The 19,991-nt window shown below is 38.4% G+C and overlaps 1 protein-coding gene across 37 annotated transcripts in view; it reads right to left on the minus strand.

Annotated features, from left to right (window-relative positions):
• ELAVL2 (ELAV like RNA binding protein 2) overlaps window positions 1-19,991 on the minus strand; it is a 137,470-nt gene that overhangs the window by 38,092 nt on the left and 79,387 nt on the right. The gene's annotated exons all lie outside the window — the stretch shown is intronic.

The raw sequence follows: 19,991 nt of genomic DNA on the forward strand, positions 1-19,991 counted from the left end.
CTTCTTCAAATAAACTGGATCAAATTTCTAAAAATGGGTTTTATGATCTAGATAAGGAGTATAGGAAAATATGAACACAGATTTACACTGAAATATCCAAGCCAGTTAGAATATGTACAAGAGGAAGAAAAAGAAACTTAAAAAAACACACACACACACAAAAGTTTTGGAGTAAATTTTCAGGGTCACCGCAAAATTAATTTTTCCTTTCCCCCATTATCTGAACCCTCTTACCACTCTTAATGACGCCTGAACACTCAGAAAATGAGAGGTATCATGGGGTTGAAATCAAAGGAATGTACACACATTTTAAACAAATATTAAAGGCCTCAACTTTTCAACTGAGGGAGACTGAAACACTAAAAAGTCGTTGACAAAATGGGCATAACGAAGTTTAATCAAGTCAAGGAAAACTAATTAAAGGCTTCGTGGAAGTTACCCAGTAAAGGTCCAAATGTGTTTATTAAATACAGTTTTTGCATCAATTAGTTTCATAGAGAAGTGAAGGTTCTATTCTTGATGGGGCACCTTAGCACCATATGGTTATGAATACAGGTATTATAACAGCCAATCTGGTTACCCTAATTTGATTTCTTGTAATTACACAAAAGAAATAGAAAGCTAAATAAATTAAGTGTCTAATAAAGATGAAAACCTGTGACTGTATTTTGGGAACCATTAAAAGAACTGGGTGTGACCATTGCTAACTTACACTCTCTTATCAAATTTTATTTTTTCCTGTACTTTTATAAAGGGGGGCTAAAATTAATTGAGATACTCGCTCTTGTTTTCTTACTAAACTTCAGAGGTTTTATTTTACTCATGGTTCTATATGAAAGAAATCATACATATAACCACTGTATTTTCAAGCATGTGACTTTTTATAATTTAACATTCATCATGTGTCTACTGTATACATAATGCCCTCTTATGAAATGCATTGCACTTCTATTATCATCACGCAGGAGTCACACTGGCTGAACATAAATATGCTCAAGGAAGCAGCTAAGGCGGAAAGGATACATGCTTTGGAGACAGACACACACAAGTTTGAATACTGGCTCTGCCATTTAACTAGTGTGACTTGGAACAAGCAACGTAACCCTTCTGGCCACAGCTTCCTTTTCTTTAAAATAAGGATAATTAATTCCTACTCAACAAGGTTGCCAGGGCGATGATGAGAGCATACATTATTGACAGATGTAGATCATCCTAGACAAAAGATAACAAGATAAAAAATGTGTATATACATGTTAAAGAGTTTAAGTATATTCAAGTTAAATCAGAAAGATGCTACAAACGTAATGAGGAAAGGAAAAGGAAGACCAAGTATTATGCAGTTCGTCATATCCCTATTCTATGACAAAATAAATCAAATTATCAACTGTACTAACATTAAGAGCCAATTTTCTCTTCCTACTCACACAGCCCTTCTACCTACATTTTAATTTTAGCAGCTCCTAATTACAGTGCTTTCTCAATCACGGCTGCAAAATGGAATTTTTTTTTTTTTAATCGCAAATCATAAAAAGAAAAAAAAAAACCCTGATGCTGAGTCTCACACCCAAAGATTTAGATTTTACTAGTTTGGGATGAAGCTTTGGTATCAATTTTAGTTCTGTTTTGACTTCCTAATTTCAGTGACTCTAATATGCAGCCACGGTTGAAAATTATTGCTTGAATGAAGAGACATTAATATGGGAATATATAAGAAGCTTCTGGGAGTCTTGAAAGGGACCAAGCACTGATGGTCTGGGCATGTAAAGTGACTCTGTGGAGAACACTGCCTTTTTTACAGTTACATTTTAAAGATGTTATGTCAATGTTTCTTTTGAAATCTTCAAGTTAGCCATCATTTCAGAGAAGCAGTGTATTGGCCTCCTGAGGTCAGCTTTGGGCATAACATGCACGCTGGAGTTGGACACTGGGTAAAGGGAAAAGCCCGTCCTGCTTAGCTGTTTCCCGCACTGGCCTCTGAGCATTTACTCCCAGTTCCTAACAGATACGGCAACTCAAAGGTTTGCTAAAGGGATCAATGAGAAGCATAATGGTGTTATTTATTTAACCAAAAGTTACCAAAGATATTATCAACATCACTATCAAGTGGCTCATCCACTAAATGCATTATCTTTGACCTGACCCCTCAATCAGTCAAGCTAGCTATAATAATAGCTAAATCAAATCTTTACTACCTGTAGGTTGTTTATACTCAGTATTTATTCCCAAATGACCTCTCCTCCTCCTACAGAGTTTCTAATCTGCCTAGTAACACTACTAGGAAGAGTGTCACCATCAATTAAAATATATCCGAGGTCCCAAAATTTTACTATTATCCCAAACAAAAAAATATGAAAGGAGATGGCTGCTACTATAATGCAGTTTTCCTAAATTCACTCCTGTGGCTGCATTTAAATGTAGGCACACAAAATGGGAACACAAGTGAGATAGGAACTTCACAGGACTTTCATTTTAAACTGAGTTTGTCAAGCCAGCAAATATTTATTGGATGTCTAAAATCTACAAAGGTCCCACAGATGATATCAAGATAGTCAAGATTCTCCCCAATCTCACCCTTCAGGTATATGGTGTTTTACTGCTGAACTTTAGCTTCAAATTAATCATGTAAGATATTCAGATTCTTATCCTATTCTATGAAACAGAAATGATGTCTGGGCCTGGCAAAGTCAATTCGCTGTCCCAAATCAAAAACACAGGTGGGAAGTGATGAAGTCAGGACTTAAACCCAGGACTCCTTACTTTCAAATGCTCTTCTCTACTCAACTCACAACTAGGTTACATCTGATGCTGGACCAGCTTCCATACGCCTGGAGTATTAGGGAACCAGGCATTTTCTAACAGGGTTTTACCACAACAAATAGTTTCTTAGTTGCCTACTGTCTCAAGTTTCCATACTTCTTGAGCAAATATCAGTTTCACTATATGTTAATTTCTATGTGGTTATTCATTCTTATGACAATGCAAACCACATCTTATTTAGATAGAACATATTTCAAGATATAATAAGTGAGTACAGATTTTTAAAATAGCAGTAGTTCCAAGTCAAACATCAACTAAAAAGTTAGCCTGGATGCACTTTTTTCCACCTTTGTGTTCATCAGCTAATAAGAGCCATAAGACACCAGGGAAGGCTTGGAAACCAAGCATCATTTATCCGTATCATTCAAATCTGTTTTCCAAGTGATTCTGAATTTAGAATGTGCATATTGATAATCCAACAACCAAGAGTCACTTCTTTTAAAAATTTATAAAGCTCTACATTTAAATTCCAAATATAACCATTATGGAAATGAAGTGATTAATGGAAAATTCTTAACAAAGTAATAAAGCTAAGGCTCTCCCAAAGAGCTTTCAAGAAAAATCCTGTCTTCAAGAAGCCAAAGAATTTCCCCCTGGTAAATGACATCATGGACAGGGTCAACACCACTTGTCCCCAACCATCCACACAGGTAACCTGTGATCACATTCTCTTAGGGATTTTGGAACCATTTATTCAAATCTTGGTCCTAACAGTCATGGCAGGGACTCCAGAACTTCACTATGGAGGATGCTATCTGAACAGCCAGTCAGCTTCAGATCTTCTTCACACAGGCCTTGAAAAATCCAGGTCAATACCATACCTTAGCACATGTATCTCTACACCATGTGTGGGGATGCCTTTTGTTTTTCACCCTCCTTTTTAATCTAACAAGCATACCACAGAAAAGATCCCTTCTTCACAAGAGATAGATAAATCACTTATAAAATGCCCCTGGCATAAGGCGAACAGTCATAAATAGGCTTTTTAGAACCACAGTCAAGTAATCTAAAGCACAGAGCTGAAACACTCCACCGGCCTCTGAATGGGACCAAGGACCATTGAGAGCCCTGCAGGGTCAGAGCAGGTAGAGGAAACTGGAAGAGAATCCGTTTAGTAACAAAGTGTTACTGTGGGAAAATACAGAAAACTCCGATTTATCCTAAACTGTGCATAATTCAAAGTAGCAGCATTCCCTTGCTACCTACATTGCTTTTAATAGCATACTTGTTTAATTAAAATTTTAATTGCATATTTTAATTAAAAATACACAATCTTCTGAACCCATTTTATTCAAAGGTCACTTTATTTAATCTTTTATATTTCAAATTACTACCAATGTTCAGAATATCAAATTACCCCCTCAGGTTGAACAGTAAAGGCAACAGACCACCATAATTCTTGATTATAAACTCGGTACCTTAATTTAATTCTATGCAACCAATATTAAGTGAGACTCAACTCAAAAGTGTAGAAAACAAAATGCTGTATTAAAAACAAAAAAGATGCCAAAAGTCATCACAGACATATATCACATACATTTAAGCATTTATTCATTCAACAACTAATTATGGAAAGTCTATTTTTTGAAAGGCCCTGAGGATAGAGCAGAGAGACATAAAGTTCCTGCCCCAATAAAGATTACATTCTGGTGGGGTGTGAAAGGCAGAAAAATGAACAGGTTCTACAATGCATTAGAAGGCTTCCTAAGGGCCCGGGAGGATAAAAAGGCAGGGAGGGATGAGATTGCAGGACAGAGTTGGGAAAAAGGAAACACTCTTGCTTAAATATAAAAATATGAGGGTGGGCCACATTTCGAAGGTAACATTTGATCCTAGACTAAAAGAAAGTAGCTCACAGACTAATAGGGAAGGTGTGCAAAGAGACTTATTTCAACTAAATTTCTACAACACAGTATCACATCCTGCCAGGTCTACCAGCTAAATTTGCCTCTCCTTCCCTTCTCCTTCTGCATTAGTACCAGTTCTCATATATTATTCTAGCCTGAACTATTGGTACAATGTCCTAACTCATCTACCCTTTCCTTAGACTCCCATTAACCCCCAAAACTAACCATCCTCCACTACAATGTTGATCTGCCTAAAAGGCAAGCCTAAGCATACTGTGGATCCCAAGGTCATCACTGGCCTCTTACTTTAGCTCAACTTCTACTACTCCTACACATATACCCTGAAAAGCACATGCAGTTCCCTGTGGTAGTAATATACATTTCCAAGTGGTCATCTCCCATGTATCTTTTGAGACTTTCTCAGACATCATTTCCTGCCACAGTTTGCTCTACCCCCAAAGCACTCTGTTCAGTGCTACTCTTTAGTCCCCTCACAGCTTCATCCATTATACCTTTATCTTAGTACATATGTGTATTATGATAGTCAACTTGGATGTTTCCCCCATTAGACTGTGAACTTCTTGAGAATAAGGGCAAGCTGAGCATAGCTCCTAACACAGAAGACTCTAGCACAGAAGAGAATTAAATATTCATTGAATGAATGAATGAACAAACAGCCTCTGCCTTCCAGGAGCTTATGCTTTAGGAGAGTGATGCTCCCTGGCACTATGTTTAGTAATCTAATATATCGACACAAAGCCCCTACATTGCACCAGATGGATTACAGAACAAGAAGAGACAAGATGCTCAAATGTTATAGTATTCTGTCTTCATAAGGGAATGAGATGAGGTAGACTTTTAAAAATAGTTCATTTAAGAATTTTCATATGAAAACTTTCTACAAATACTATTAAAATGAAATCTCAATTTTAAAAAATAATGTCACCTAGAATAATTTGATAGATTTACATAAATCTGTTTCACAAATCTGTAAGTATGAATTATGGGATGTCAGCCTATAATTTAGATGAAAGTGCTTTTTCACTAATATAATTAAGTCTGCCAAGACTATTCATGTACAAGTCAAATAAAATGCAGAATGAATTCTGTAAAAACCTGGTAGTTGAATCAACAATAAAAGGTGACTACACTGATTGATGTGTATCTATTATTTCATTTAGAGCAGTAGTAATGTTTTATGAAATAAAAAACGACAAAGCAGCACGAATCTTTTTTAAAATCCCACAGTTAGCAGAAACAGGTCACTATGGTCCTCTCTGACAAGTAAGATTCTAGCTGCCATCTAATACTTGAAAAAAATCAAACTGAAAAGGTTCTGTCCCCAAACAGAGTCACTCTATAAAACTGCATACCTTACTAAAAAGTAAATTATTTGATTTGGGGGAATGTGTTTTCATTCCAAAGGGAGGACATTTTTTTGTTTTTAAAAGAAGACCCTTTTATCTCATTGTAGCACCCTTCTCCCTCCTCCACCACCCAAAACACTATAAAGTTGCAAATGTGTTTTATTTCTTCAGATGGACTTTCTGTTCTTGGGCACTCACTGTGTGTATCTGTTCAGACAGGCTGTGCACTACAACTCTGGCACCAAAGCAACTATCAACAGACTTTACAAAGGAGCTTTCTTAATATTTCAGATGTGATATGTAACAAAACCATGCTGGTACCAGACAGTAGGGCAAAGGCTTGAGAGAACCTTAGAAGAACAGAAGAGATGCCATCCTCTCTAAATTTCAATTCACATTTCTCTCCAAATTTTAATTCCCAACTTAGTCCAGGTCTCAGGTGCAGCATGCAGATGCAGCATGTCTTTCCATTTAAACATTCAACTAACTTGGGTCCAATCAACCAGGTCCTCCTCACACTCCTCTAAATAAGATCAAACTGTGAGGTGGAGGACTGGTGAGATGCTATTACTATAGCCCAAGCCAAGATATCTAGAAACCTGGGGAATTTTTACCAGCTTCAAAAAGGACATTACAGGGATTATCACAAGTGTAGAGAATTCAACCTAGACTCTCACATAATACAGACGGCTTACTCAAAGACTCATCTTCCACCCAAATGCTAATAAAGCTGGCCTAAGACTGAAACACCCCCATATTTAAAAATGGTTTCAGGAATTCATAGATATATTGAGATCACAGTGAAAAGTTTAAGCAAAAACTTCTCTGCTAAAATCAAAGTTGCAAATAGTTATCATGTGGTAAATATTACCTAAGTGGCCTAATTCTAGAGGGAGTAGTAAATATCCTTAGCACTGGGGCATTTTCCTTTTCAATTTAATTTTTGCCATGTCTGTTCCCTGATTATGCAATAGCAGAGCTCTAGTTTCCTGTAGTTCCAGGTCCAGTAATTATGAATCTGCTGGTAATGCAGTATGACCTTGCTTAAGCTGGCGAAACTGTGGGTTCCTAATACATCACATTTTCAGACATTAAGTACTCCCACACAATTCAGTCTTAGGCTCTGGAGAAGAACAACAGCATATTAAATCCTCTAAATTCTCATTTGATAATGCACATGGGTACTAAAATGTCTTCCATCCAAAACCAGAAATACTCTGAAAAATTACTTGTATCAAAAGTGGGAAAATAAGCCAAATCCCCTAGTATGTAAGACTGTAAGTATGAGAGGACGTTAAGATTTTAGAGAGGATTCTCCAGCTTTAGAGAAAGCAAATGAAATATTGTACCTCAGCACCACAGTTAAAACAAGATCCAATTCACATCATTTATTGATTTTAGGGAGTCGGTCTAAAAGAAAGATCGGCAGTTCTACCTCCGAACACTGGAGAAGCCCCCACGATGACAGTAAAAGCCAAAAAAACACTGTCAGCTGGCCAAAGTTAGAATCACAAGTTTTGTTTTTTTTTAACTTAGACTACTTTTTGTTTGTTTGAACTTAGACTATTAACAAGTCAGAGCTTATGCAAAATCTGTTTTTGTTAAAGGTCTAGGTTTGCTACAGTAATCTCATTTATTTGTTAATTATAATTAACTCCATACAGATACTCCCCACCCCAGGGCTTTTTTTTCTCACTTGCTTTATTTTGTGCTTATATCAAAAGTGATGGAGTTGCTCAACTAAGCATCATTTGGGGTAAAAATGAGGGGACAAATATTCCTCAAAATATTGTGAAGAGGAAAGTCAGTTAACAACTGTAGTAGTAAAAAGGGCATCTGCTGTTGCAGTTGGTGTCAATCCTCTCTTTCCCCATCCTTCTCTCATACTAACGAATAAGCAGTACAGCTTCTTAATGTTTTCTCTTTCTGTAAAACAGCACTCTTACTGGTATTCTACTATAGAACTATTGTGACTAGTAACGGAAGAAACTGTATCATTGATGTGGAGACAGTGGCCACGGTAGTCACTGAGGGCAGGCAGAGGGAAGAAGAGATGTGATGTGGGAGCATTTTCGGGACTTGAAGTTGTCCTGAATGATACTGCAGGGACAGATGCTGGACATTATATATCCTGCCACAACCCACTGAATGTACTGGGGGAAAGTGTAAACTACAATGTCAACTATTATCCATGCAGTGCAGCGGGGCTCCAAAATGTATTCACCAAATGCAATGAATGAACCACAATAAAAAAAGAAGTTATTAATGTGGGAGGAGTGGGGGAGTTGGGGGTGGGGTATATGGGAACCTCTATATTTTTTAAGGTAACATTTTTTGTGATCTATGTATCTTCAAAAAAAAATACAATAAATAAATAAAATTAGATTAAAAAAACAAACAAAAACGATCTATCTTTCGCCCAAACCAGCAAGACACGTGACTTATATATATCAATAATTTTACTCCACAGGCAAAGGAAATTATAAAATCCACACAATTTAATAAACATAATTAACTTTCAAAAAAAAATAGCATTTTTTAATTCAGGTATTGCAAGAAAAAACTTAAAGGGCCTAAACAGTACAGTTAGTTCACTCATTTTTAAACCGTGTCAGAGTATTGCAAACTATGGAGAGAGCTCGGTTTCCTCCTGAACAGTGAGACATATTGAGACTACAAATTCCACCAGGTCCACATGATTAAAAAACTCCCATTAAAATGATACAGTGTCTTCTTGAAAGCACAATGGGTTTTTAAAAAAATACCTTTTTCTCACCCACAAGTTAAAAGGTTCACTAGTCAAAACCGTATGTGAAAAGCTTGGCAAGTTTATGGGGAAAAATCTGTTCCCACCTCCACATAAACGGTTGTTTCTAGACGCCTAGAGGCTAACACTACCACCATACCAAACAATGGCTTGCTACCAAGCAATTTATGAGCCTTAAAATATATAGTCACCCCTTTCAATTTTCACAACAAAGCTCTAGGTAGATATATCTGCACCTAGTTTATAGATAAAGATATGGAGGTTCACAGATATTAACTAACTTGTTCCAAGGCACACAGCTCACTGGTAAATGAAGTTAAGATTTGAAACCCAGGACTGACCTTATAAACTCAGCCTTTTCCTGTGTATACCTCACTGCCTTGGCCAACCTTGGGAATTACTTTAAGGCAGAGTCCTGTACTTCCAAAATTCACAAATTTTCAACAGTATATTCATAACCTTCAAAAACACAAGCACTGTTTTTTTGTTCTTTGTCACATAACTGACTGACTGCAACTTGACAGGTTTCTTAACACTACCCGAAGACTTTATGAAAGAAAATACAGGGAAGTGGCTGTGGCTCAATCAGTTGAGCACATGTCTGTCACATGGGAGACCCTGGGTTCATGTTCCGGGGCCTCCTTGTGTAGGCAGGCCTGCCCACACACTGCGTAGAGCTGTCCAGCCCGCAGACGCTGCTGAGAGCCGACTCAGCAAGGTGACACAACAAGAAGGGAAACAAGAAAAAAATGCAGAAGAGCACAGAGATGGACACAGAGAGCAGACTGCAAGCAAGCCGCAAGGGGGATTCACAGAAGAACGCACAGCGAATGGACACAGAGAACAGACAGCACAGAAAAAGCCGCAAAGGATGGGGATTAAAAAAAAAGAGGGAAACGGACTTTGGCCCAGTGGTTAGGGCGTCCGTCTACCATATGGGAGGTCCGCGGTTCAAACCCCAGGCCTCCTTGACCCGTGTGGAGCTGGCCATGCGCAGCACTGATGCGCGCAAGGAGTGCCGTGCCACACAAGGGTGTCCCCCGCGTGGAGGAGCCCCACGTGCAAGGAGTGCGCCCGTGAGGAAAGCCGCCCAGCGTGAAAAGAAAGAGCAGCCTGCCCAGGAATGGCGCCGCCCACACTTCCCATGCCGCTGACGACAACAGAAGTGGACAAAGAAACAAGACACAGCAAATAGACACCAAGAACAGACAACCTGGGGAGGGGGCGGAAATAAATAAATAAATAAATAAATCTTTAAAAAAAAAAAAGAAAATACACCCCACACCAGTGCTCCTCCCTTGCCATACTTGCAACCTCTACTCTCTGGTTCATTGGACAGATCCAGGTCAGCTGACGGGAAGGTGAGAATGGTCAACCACCACTCCAGGCAACCGAGTGTGTCTACAACTGCAAGCAGGAAAATAGCATCCATCAGTCATGTGGGATCTGAGTCCCATCTCGATTTAGAGGTGGAGTGGACATTGTCATCCCAGGGTCCACAAGATGAAGCAATATAATATGGACTGAAGTGGACTTGCTGGTATTCTACTATAGAACTGTTGTGACTCCAGCAATGGAAGAAATGGAAGAAACTGACGTGGAGACAGAGGTCACAGGAGTTGCTGAAGGTAGGGAGAGGGAGGGCATTTTCGGGACTTGTAGTTGTCCTGACTGATATTGCAGGGACAGATGCAGGACACTGTTTATCCTGCCATAACCCACTGGATGGACTGGGGGAGAGTGTGAACTACAATGTAAACTATGGTCCACGTGGTGTGGCAGTGCTCCAGGTGTATTCACCAAATGCAATGAATGTGCCTTATTGATGAAAAGGGATGTTGCTATGGGGGGGCGGAGGGGGAAGGAGTGAGGTATATGGGAAACTCTTATGTTCTTACGTTTTTTTTTTAATGGAACATTTTGTGTGATCTATTTATCTATTAAAAAAAGTAAATTTTTTAAAATTTTATATTTCTATGAGTAAAAAAAAAAAAGAAAATACAGCTGAAAGAGAAGGAAGGGCCTCCTACATTATATCCTACATTTCAAAACAGATAGCAACATCTCCACTATTAAAAGATTATAGACACTCTAAGGAGACTTCTAAGGCATTTAAATCAGAACTTCATTTACATACTTCTTTTCCAGAAACTCAGCAATTTTTGAGGCTAAGGTCAAATTTTTTTTCTACTACCAAAACTGTCTCCCATACAACATTAGCAGACAGCATTAAAATGCTTTCATAGGCACTATATATAGAAAAGCAGGTGGGATCAAGACCACATGGTTTCTGTCTTCCAAGATGTTCAGAAGTATAAAGCATCAAAGTAAACAAGAGACGCAGGCACCTGATGACCACGGAACACATTCGGTTTCAGATTTCACAGTGCACTGCCTGGGTGGGGTGGCAGGAGTGTGGTTATTCACTGGTATTTTGTGCTTTACCAGGAGAAACTTGGAGGAAAAAAAAAAAACAAAGGAGTCTTTTATCCAAACAGAATTAGGAGTTTCTTGACAAAGAAAAGTGAGGAAACAGGCATATGGAGAGAAGTATAAAGGAGATGAAGTATAAAGGATATGGCCAGACCAAAGGCAACTGAACTTTAATTGGAAAGGTTAAGCAACCAGACCCTCCATCCTCAGAGCAGAGGCACCCCCAGGGCAAAGTCTGTACAGATCATACTGTAGGATATGCCAATAGAGCCTAAAAGCAACTAAGCAGGGTGAAGAGAGACACAAGAGACTTAAGCCTTTGGCAGAGTAACGCTGACGGCCTCAAATAATCACCAAGGAGATGTAGCTCTAGGATCAATAAGGGCAACGAGGAAGAAGTTATGACGGCCCAAGACAGGGACCTGACCCAAATTCTTCTTAATCAAGTTGCAGGAGATCTCTAAAAAACAAAGATGAAAACCCACAACGTTTTTCACAAGTCCCTACAAACTGCCCAAACCATGAAGGCTAACCTCTCAACTGGATAAAGCCAGTCCACATCTATTTCAAGGTACTCTAAACATTTCGCTCAACTATACCTCTAAGCCTCTACCATGTGAACTCTTGGCTCAGAATGGACGTGATCACCCTTTAGCACGAAACCCTTTTCACCAAAATTGGACTTTCAAACCAAGTACTCTTTCTCACAATGAGCTTTCCAGAATAACGGCCTGAAGAGAAATCTAAACCAACCCCTAGTGCCCCAGGAGGATCTGTACTTCCTGGATAAGAGGGCAAGGAACACTTTAAACCTTATGCAAATATCCAGAGATTAACCAGGTGTAATTATCCAGTAGTCTCTCAACTATTATATATTTAACAGGTATACAGACCCCCAGAGACCAAAAAGCAAAACCCAAGATGACTACCCCAGGGCAGGCTTATGATTTTTCCAAGACTTCCTTTACATAGCTCTGAAAACAAACGGACCCCGGAAACTTCTATTTTTCTTTGGCAGTTACACTGCTATTATGAATGGATAGAATTCCTAAAGAGCAGAAAATGCTAATAACCCTTGTTTGAGACCATGTAACAATCACAAGATTATGCATGATTTCTGAAGGCATACACACACCTAAGTGGTTCACGTATAATGTGGGGACACCAAGTCAAACAGAGAGGAGAGTCATTAAGAAGACAGTGGAGAGCATCACATGGTCAGAAAAGTTCCAATAAAGTAAAAGCATTTATCATTTCACCTTCTTACCTGTATCATTGATAAAGTATCTACCAAATATGTACAAGGCTTCAACCTGAGCACAACTCTTCAATTTAGATCATTTTATTTCTAAGAGAAAGTAAGAATTAAATAAATTAGTGATATTTTTAGTAAGGACAAAGGAAGTAAAATTTCAAAGGACAGCCAGTGTCTCCAATCAACACAGAGATTCGTATTATAAATAACATGTGATTTTCTTTTTCTATATAGAAGACATTTTTGCTTAGTTTATATTTAATGCAGAGAGGCAGTTATTTCCAAGAAGATCTGAAGAACAGGATTTTTTTTTTCCCTCTCCCTAAATTTAAAAGTCACACAGAAGCACTGCTTTTTATACTTAGGAGAAATCCCCAAACAACTATGTTTGGGCAGGTTAGGGCATAAATGCTGACTATAAAGGAACAGTTTCAAGGACTTCCAGAAAGCCCTCTCAGAAACAGTAAAAGGGAAAGAATCCCAATGGAACACAACCTACAGAGGAAGACAAGCTGTACATGGTAAAAGTTGCAAAGACTACAGGTCAGATGGGAACCATAGCTACAAATTAAGTCAGAGGTACCCTGACAGAAATAAATATCCATTTTGTTTTTGCTAAGGGACAGCTTATGTTACAGCAAAGCACTCTGAGACCACAGGGCAATTTGCCCACCAATTAACAGATGGCATCTAAAGAGAAATACAAAATGGCCTAGCTACTACAGTTGCAACATTCATATCACACATAATCATTATTCCAAAATCACTTACTTGAAAATTTGAAAAGATGAGCTATTGTATTCCTCCAAATTTAAAACTCACACAGCCACTCTGATGAAGAAGCAAATGTTTAAAAGATTTTGGCTAGACAATGACTCATTAGGACACAAAAGTGATTTGGCACTGTCCGCATGAGCATTATAGTAAATGCACCATTGCACTAAACTATAGAAGTAGAGGCTTTTCTTTTACCACTGATTTAAAAGTATATTAAAAATAAAATATTTAAATCACATACTCAACAACTTAGTACACCTGACCACTGATGCTAATTCTGGACATATTCTCCCCAAAAACCAGGAAAAAACCTAAACACACGCAAAAATTCTTTTTAACTTATTACCATCTTATCGTCTCAAATACCCAAGAATCTATAGCAGTGTGGAGGTAAAAAAGATGTTATTCATCTTAAAAATTTTTAATACAATTCTTTTGTTTGCTGTTACTAAAGTTATTTTACTAAAACATCAAGGATCATCTGGTATGGAAAGTAACTTAATATAACAGGGCTTCTCACCAGGTATTTGGGTCATCTTACATGGCAACTCTGCAAACACATTCCAAGGTTAGGTCAAAATCAGGTGGCAACAGAAATCTCATTCCCATGACTCCATCTTTTCTACTACAAGGCATCACCTAAAGAAAAGGCAGAAGTTTAAAGCCTCTTCCTAACTAGCCTAAGACCCTGAGACCATTATTTGTTAAACAATGTCATCTGTGAAAAAATCTGGGCTAAAGGTACATTCTAATGTTCACTCCTGTGACTCCACCATCTACATTGCCCTTGCCAAGGTTTCACAAATCATTTCGGATCTGTGCATTGGCATTAGTAAGAGCTCCATACACTGGAGAATGCTAAACAAAACATTAGGTATCAACTCTAAGTACACCACTCAAAGAGATAGGAGTTCACTAAACACTAGTCTTTTAGCTAATTCCAATATAGTCAACTAAGGCTTGCTGTCGAAAGTTTTCCCTGTTAGATTCAGGTAAAGATTAATCACCTCTAAATACCATTCTTTTAAAACAAAGGAGAAGGACAAATGGCTTTTTAAGCCTCCAGGGAATGAAGGACTATATTAAATATATATTTAAAAGCTTCTATTAACTATTCTGTTTTAATTAACTATCCTACTCAGCTATTCTTAATTCTACTCCCTCCACTTCTACAACACTGAAATAAACCCAGAATTTTTCTCTTTCTTTGCAGTCCTCAAAACCTCTGGTTGAATATCCAGGAACAAAAACCTAAGGGTTAGTTACTATTATAACTATCTTAGCTAACAAATTTTATCAAAATAACTGTTCTTAGTCAAATTTTAAGTTTTACCACTAAGATATAATCACTTCCCAATCTTGACTGTCACCCCAAAACCCTTGATCCCATTATTCTCTATAAATCTGACTTGTCCTTTCTTTTGCAATCTACTCTTTTTTCTCTAGGATCAAAAAATGAAGCAAAAATTTCTAGGGACAAACAAATGAAGTGACCAAGACCTAAAGGTTTTTTGTGTGTGTGTTTTTTAAATAATCCCCAAAGGAATTTTCTGAATGCAGAATCTAAAGCCTAATTAGGATGTTATTCCAAGATTTTCCGTATCATCTTCTAAAACCTGGTGATATCCTGGTTAGGCCACTGGCCACTTCCTGTTCCCAACCATGTTAAAAAGCTTAAAGCTACTTGAACAAATAACCCATTCTAATCCTTCAAGCTTACACAAATATCTTAACACACTACAAAGTAAAGACATAAAACTGACTGGATTTTAAAGAGAACAACAGTCTTTTCTCCATCAGTGACTTAGCAGGAATAAAAAAAATACTTTAAATAAAGATAAAATGAGACTTTAACTTATTACAAAGAATACTGAGGACTATCCAAAAAACTGATACTGACAATGTATACCACTGATTCTACAGGACACAGAAATTTAATGCCTGTAAAAGTATGTATGTCACCAAACGGCTGGACACCAAAGGATGACTAAGTAGGCAGAGGGAACAAGTGAAGGTTATTCCCAGGTGTCTAAGTGTGCTAGGGATGCTGAAACAAAGTGCCACAAACCAAGTGGCTTACAACAGAAATTTACCATCTCACAGTTCTGGAGGCTAAAAGTCTGAAATAAAGGTTTCGGCAGGGCCATGCTCTGTCTGAAGTCTATAGGGAAGAATCTGATCTGTGCCTCTCTTCTGACTTCTGGTTTGCCAGCAATCCTTGGGCTTCAACTTTTGCCACAGTTGTCACAGGGTGTCTTCTTTCTGTGTCCAAATTTAATCTTTTTATAGGGACAACCATCATGCTGGATAAAGGGACCACCCTAATCCCATTTGGCCTCATTTTAATTAATATTATCTTCAAAGACCCTACTTCCAAACAAGATTACATTTACAAGACAGGGTGAGGACTTGAACATGTCATCTTGGGGGACACAATTCAAAGAGTAACACCAGAAAAGCCTGTTTTCCCACAAGGTATACAACTGCTATAAGGAATACCAAAGTTACTGACCTCTGAAGATTAAAAGCTGGAAATGAAACACCCAGAAATAACTGCTGCATGATCACAGAGAATGCCAATGCAATTATGATCTCAATTGTTCTTTAGATTGTTCTTGATTGCACTCAGGAGGAATGCGGAGATCAGGGGGAAAATCAAAAGAGAGAGAAATCTCAAGAGATAAGTTGGGAGAGAATATATCAATATCATCTGTACACCTAACTTCTACTTTTGCATAATTGACAATGGAAAGCCAATACAAATTAACTATTTGAAAGATACAGATAAGTGACTTTATTTATAAAATACATCTACTTACACACTTCTCAATACGAAGGCAAACTCCTTTACCTATATCTTTATTTCCCCAAGCTAAAAGTCTCAGAGGAAGCAAGCAGAAAACAGAAGGCTGGCAGGTCATACATTCCAGCTATGACAAATGTTAACAGGCTCAAAGAAGAAAATAAACTATGACCCTGCAGATGTCAGCAAAATAGGTAAGGATGCCAACCTTGGAAGGCTACTGGTAATGGAGAATACTTTACAAAACAGGTAATTATCTTGTTAGAAATGAGAAACAGTCCTCAAACAGCCCTCAGACTCCAGCAGTAGAGGTAAAAACTGCTTAAAAATAAAAACACAACATTTTTGTCCATATTAAACACTGACATATGGGATGACCCTAGATTGCAACTTAATTTCTTCCACATCATGGATGCTTCAGAGAATCTAGCTGGGCAAACAAATTTAAAAGGACTCAAAGTTCAAGTTAAAATGATATAGGTGTGGAAGTTCTCTGACTGACATTTGGGATGACTAACTGGAAACAGCTTACACTCTTCACCAGAAAAGGACTTAATAATTTTCATATGGAAAACTCTCTGGTCTAAAGCAAGATGTCGGGAAATCCAGTGAAGACTTCCAAAGGTATCCAGAAGATGATGCCTAGAACCTGCAATTCCTCTGATAGTTCTGTGTGAAAAAATGGCAAGCTGAAAACAGGGACATCCAAGCCAGTATAAAAGTTACTCTCTTCTAGGTCAAAGTGAGATCAATGAAAAATTTATAAGCTTACTTTAGGGTGTGTTGAAAAGTTAAACTCCAATATTAAGAGAGAACGTTTCATTGCTGTTCTAAGTTATACACGTACCACAAATCAACTCTTGCTATCAAGCAAAAGATGCCTATTGGAAGAGGCATGCAAGGTTTATAGAATCAATAAGACTGGGAAACATGGTCTAAGGAGCTAAGAAGGAAGGACAACCACCATCACAGAGGAGAAAAAAAGATGGATCACCAGCATCATCTCATCCTTAAAAGCCTCAGTCCTGGTAGAAAATACCTAGTTGAATTTACTTGGGTCCCATACTGGCCCCTTGCCTATAAAGGTGGGCCAGGAAGGACCTGGACCCATGGCTTCTGGAATTACCCTCCCACCAGCTATACACTAGAAAATAGAATCCCCAAATATGGAATGGTTCTCATAAAAGAGAATGAAGGAGTAAGACAACCTTTTCTTGGATCCAGGTTAAGTCCTTGATAAATCTCACCACGGAGCATGAAAAGAAATCTCTCTCCCATTTCTGTTAAAATAAGAGAATGCAAAGATTAACCATTAGAAGGAATATTTAACACATCATTAGTGGGCCAAACCATCCCTGCATACATGAAGCACTGCTTTTACATCCTAGCTCAAACACAAAACAAAGCCACCAGTTTCAGAACATTCTTTATCTCCCATCGAAAGTATAACCAGTTTCCTCCACCTCTACCTCACCCTAAAAATGAGGGGCTGCCAGATGAAGTTACATTATCAGAGTATTTCATGATTCATGCTCTCATCAACAGAGAGCTGCCATCTTGGAATCAGACTCCCAACACTGGCTAACTTTCTCTAGCACACCCAAGATCCTTAGACAAAGGCTACTAAACAACTGGTTATGCCTGAATAACCTTCATCAGGCAAACCCCAAGAGCTCCACTGGTAGAAGACTTTCTTTTTTCATCAAGAGGCTTCTGGAATCTTGAAACAAATATAGGTAACAAAGTAGGCAGTGGGGAGAAAAGTCTACATCAAGTTTGAATTAAATGTAACATTTAAAAGAAAATAAAGGGAAAAAAAATTTTTTTTAAATAAAGTTCATCCCTCACAGACACCAGCAGTCATCTTGCTCCAACACACAGCAACAGACTTTGATGAGGGAAGTAACTTACGCTTTATGGCCTTGTGACTGAAAGCTTCTACCTCCAAAGCAATATCCTTTATAAAAGCCAACAGATTTCTGGTACTTTGCATCAGCACCCCTTTGGCTGACTAATACACCCAGTTTTTCAAATGAAAAAAATAAAATAAAATAAAATAAAATAAAGTTCACCTGCTATGTATGATTTTAAAAAATAAACTGCTTTGCAACATGCAAAAAAAAAAAAAGTTTGAATTAAGACCTTAACCGTGAGGAATATTACCTTTTTTTTTTTAATATTTTTAAATGGCACCTCCCACTACCTGGAAGAAGCTTTCTGCTCTCTAAGCCCCAACACATGGGATGGTTCCTCAGCTGTGGGTAATCAATCTTTGAAAATAGTAAATAAGAGTGGAATGATGTCCCTGTAGCCAGCGGGCATTTGGCTGATGCCAATAGAGAAGGCAGGAGGCCAAGAGATGAGACCTAAAAATTTAAAAGGACAACTGCTCTACTCGGTAACACAGATTTCTAAAATCTGAAATAACATAAAGGCAGAAACAGGCCACAGACCACCTGACTCTAAATTCAACATACATCAGCAATACTCTCCCAAAGTTGCTTCAGGAAGATACTTAGGACTTCTTTGACTACAATAACTGTCCCTGTTGTCTAAAAAAAGAATGGCTCTGCATTCAGTGTTTTTAGTTGGGGGTTGATTTGGGGTGTTTTTTCCTCTCACTTTTTGGAGGGGGGATTGGGGTGGAGGGTGTGCTAGGGAAGTAAAAGGAAAAGAAATGGAAGGAAGAGCTTAAACTACAAAAGAGATTTCTACTTTTCCCCTTTGCCTACTTCTATGGAAGAATGGTTCAGAGTCAAAATTTCCATCAGGCTCTCAGCAGAGAAAAGGTTGAAGTGAGGTAACATAATGAAGTCTGGGGATATTACTCACTGTGTCCCAGGAACCCACACAAATATTCATACCCTGCATGCGCTAACTCTCTGGAGGAAGAAGAGGTACAAAAGTGTGAAAGCAAAGAAACCTTTTGGGGAGCAAAACTGTTTTGGTTCTCTTTCATGAATCCACTGAAGCCTGCCACAAAATTGGATGCTTAGTGACAGAGAATAGAGGCAACTTCCAAATGAATACGACACCTGCAATGGGGCAAGATGGAGTCCCTGCCATATAATCATCAGCACAAATTTAGGCATCCAAACATCCATCTTTAATTCTTATAAAAATCTCCAGTATGTTGGCAAGTTGAGATGATTTTTCTGAACTACGGAGTCAGCAATGTTGGTAAGCAGGTTCATCACTGAAGCTTAGACTAGGGCCCCCGTCACCCCCAACTGCACCACATTCCTAATGACTGGTAGCCTACCTTCTTTGGCGACTTGAGCAAAGGGGTGCCAAGAAACACTGTTTGCATCCCCTGTCAACACCACATATGCCTCCATCCTCACATCCAGGTGATTCAATATGCAGTTTTAAAGGACTGGTTAAAAGAAGTCCTAGGTAGTGCCAAAACCAGTATAGTAGGTAAAGTGGCTGAGTTACCTCTCAGACTACACACTCAGAAGTCTATGACTTCTATCATAGCAATGAGCAGTTGGGAATCAAATTTTAGAATGTGATCTCCACAAAGCCAGGGATTTTTCTATTTTGTTCATCATCTACCAAAGTCACCTAAAACAGTGCCTGGCACATAGTAGGCATTCAAATATTTGATGTATGAGTACATTCATGATTTATGTCTGCCTCTCCCCTTTGCCCATTAATTGCTACAAGGTCAGAGATTGCATGTATTTTGTTCCCCATTTATCCAGTATCTACCAATATATGCCATAGCAAGGTCTCTACATTATGTGTAGAGGGCACGGTTACATTTAAGGCAGTCTGAAGCTTTTTTGTGGACCCAAGAGCATGTCGTTGGAGCTAATCCATTCCTGAAGGTGTGGGACCCTCTAATTAGATTGGATTCACCTGGGAAGGATTGATTGGATTGCTTCAGTGAGGCATGACCCAAGGTGGGTTTTGGTCCTCT

This window comes from Dasypus novemcinctus, chromosome 8 (assembly GCF_030445035.2).
Source record: "Dasypus novemcinctus isolate mDasNov1 chromosome 8, mDasNov1.1.hap2, whole genome shotgun sequence".
Taxonomy (NCBI): Eukaryota; Metazoa; Chordata; class Mammalia; order Cingulata; family Dasypodidae; genus Dasypus; species Dasypus novemcinctus.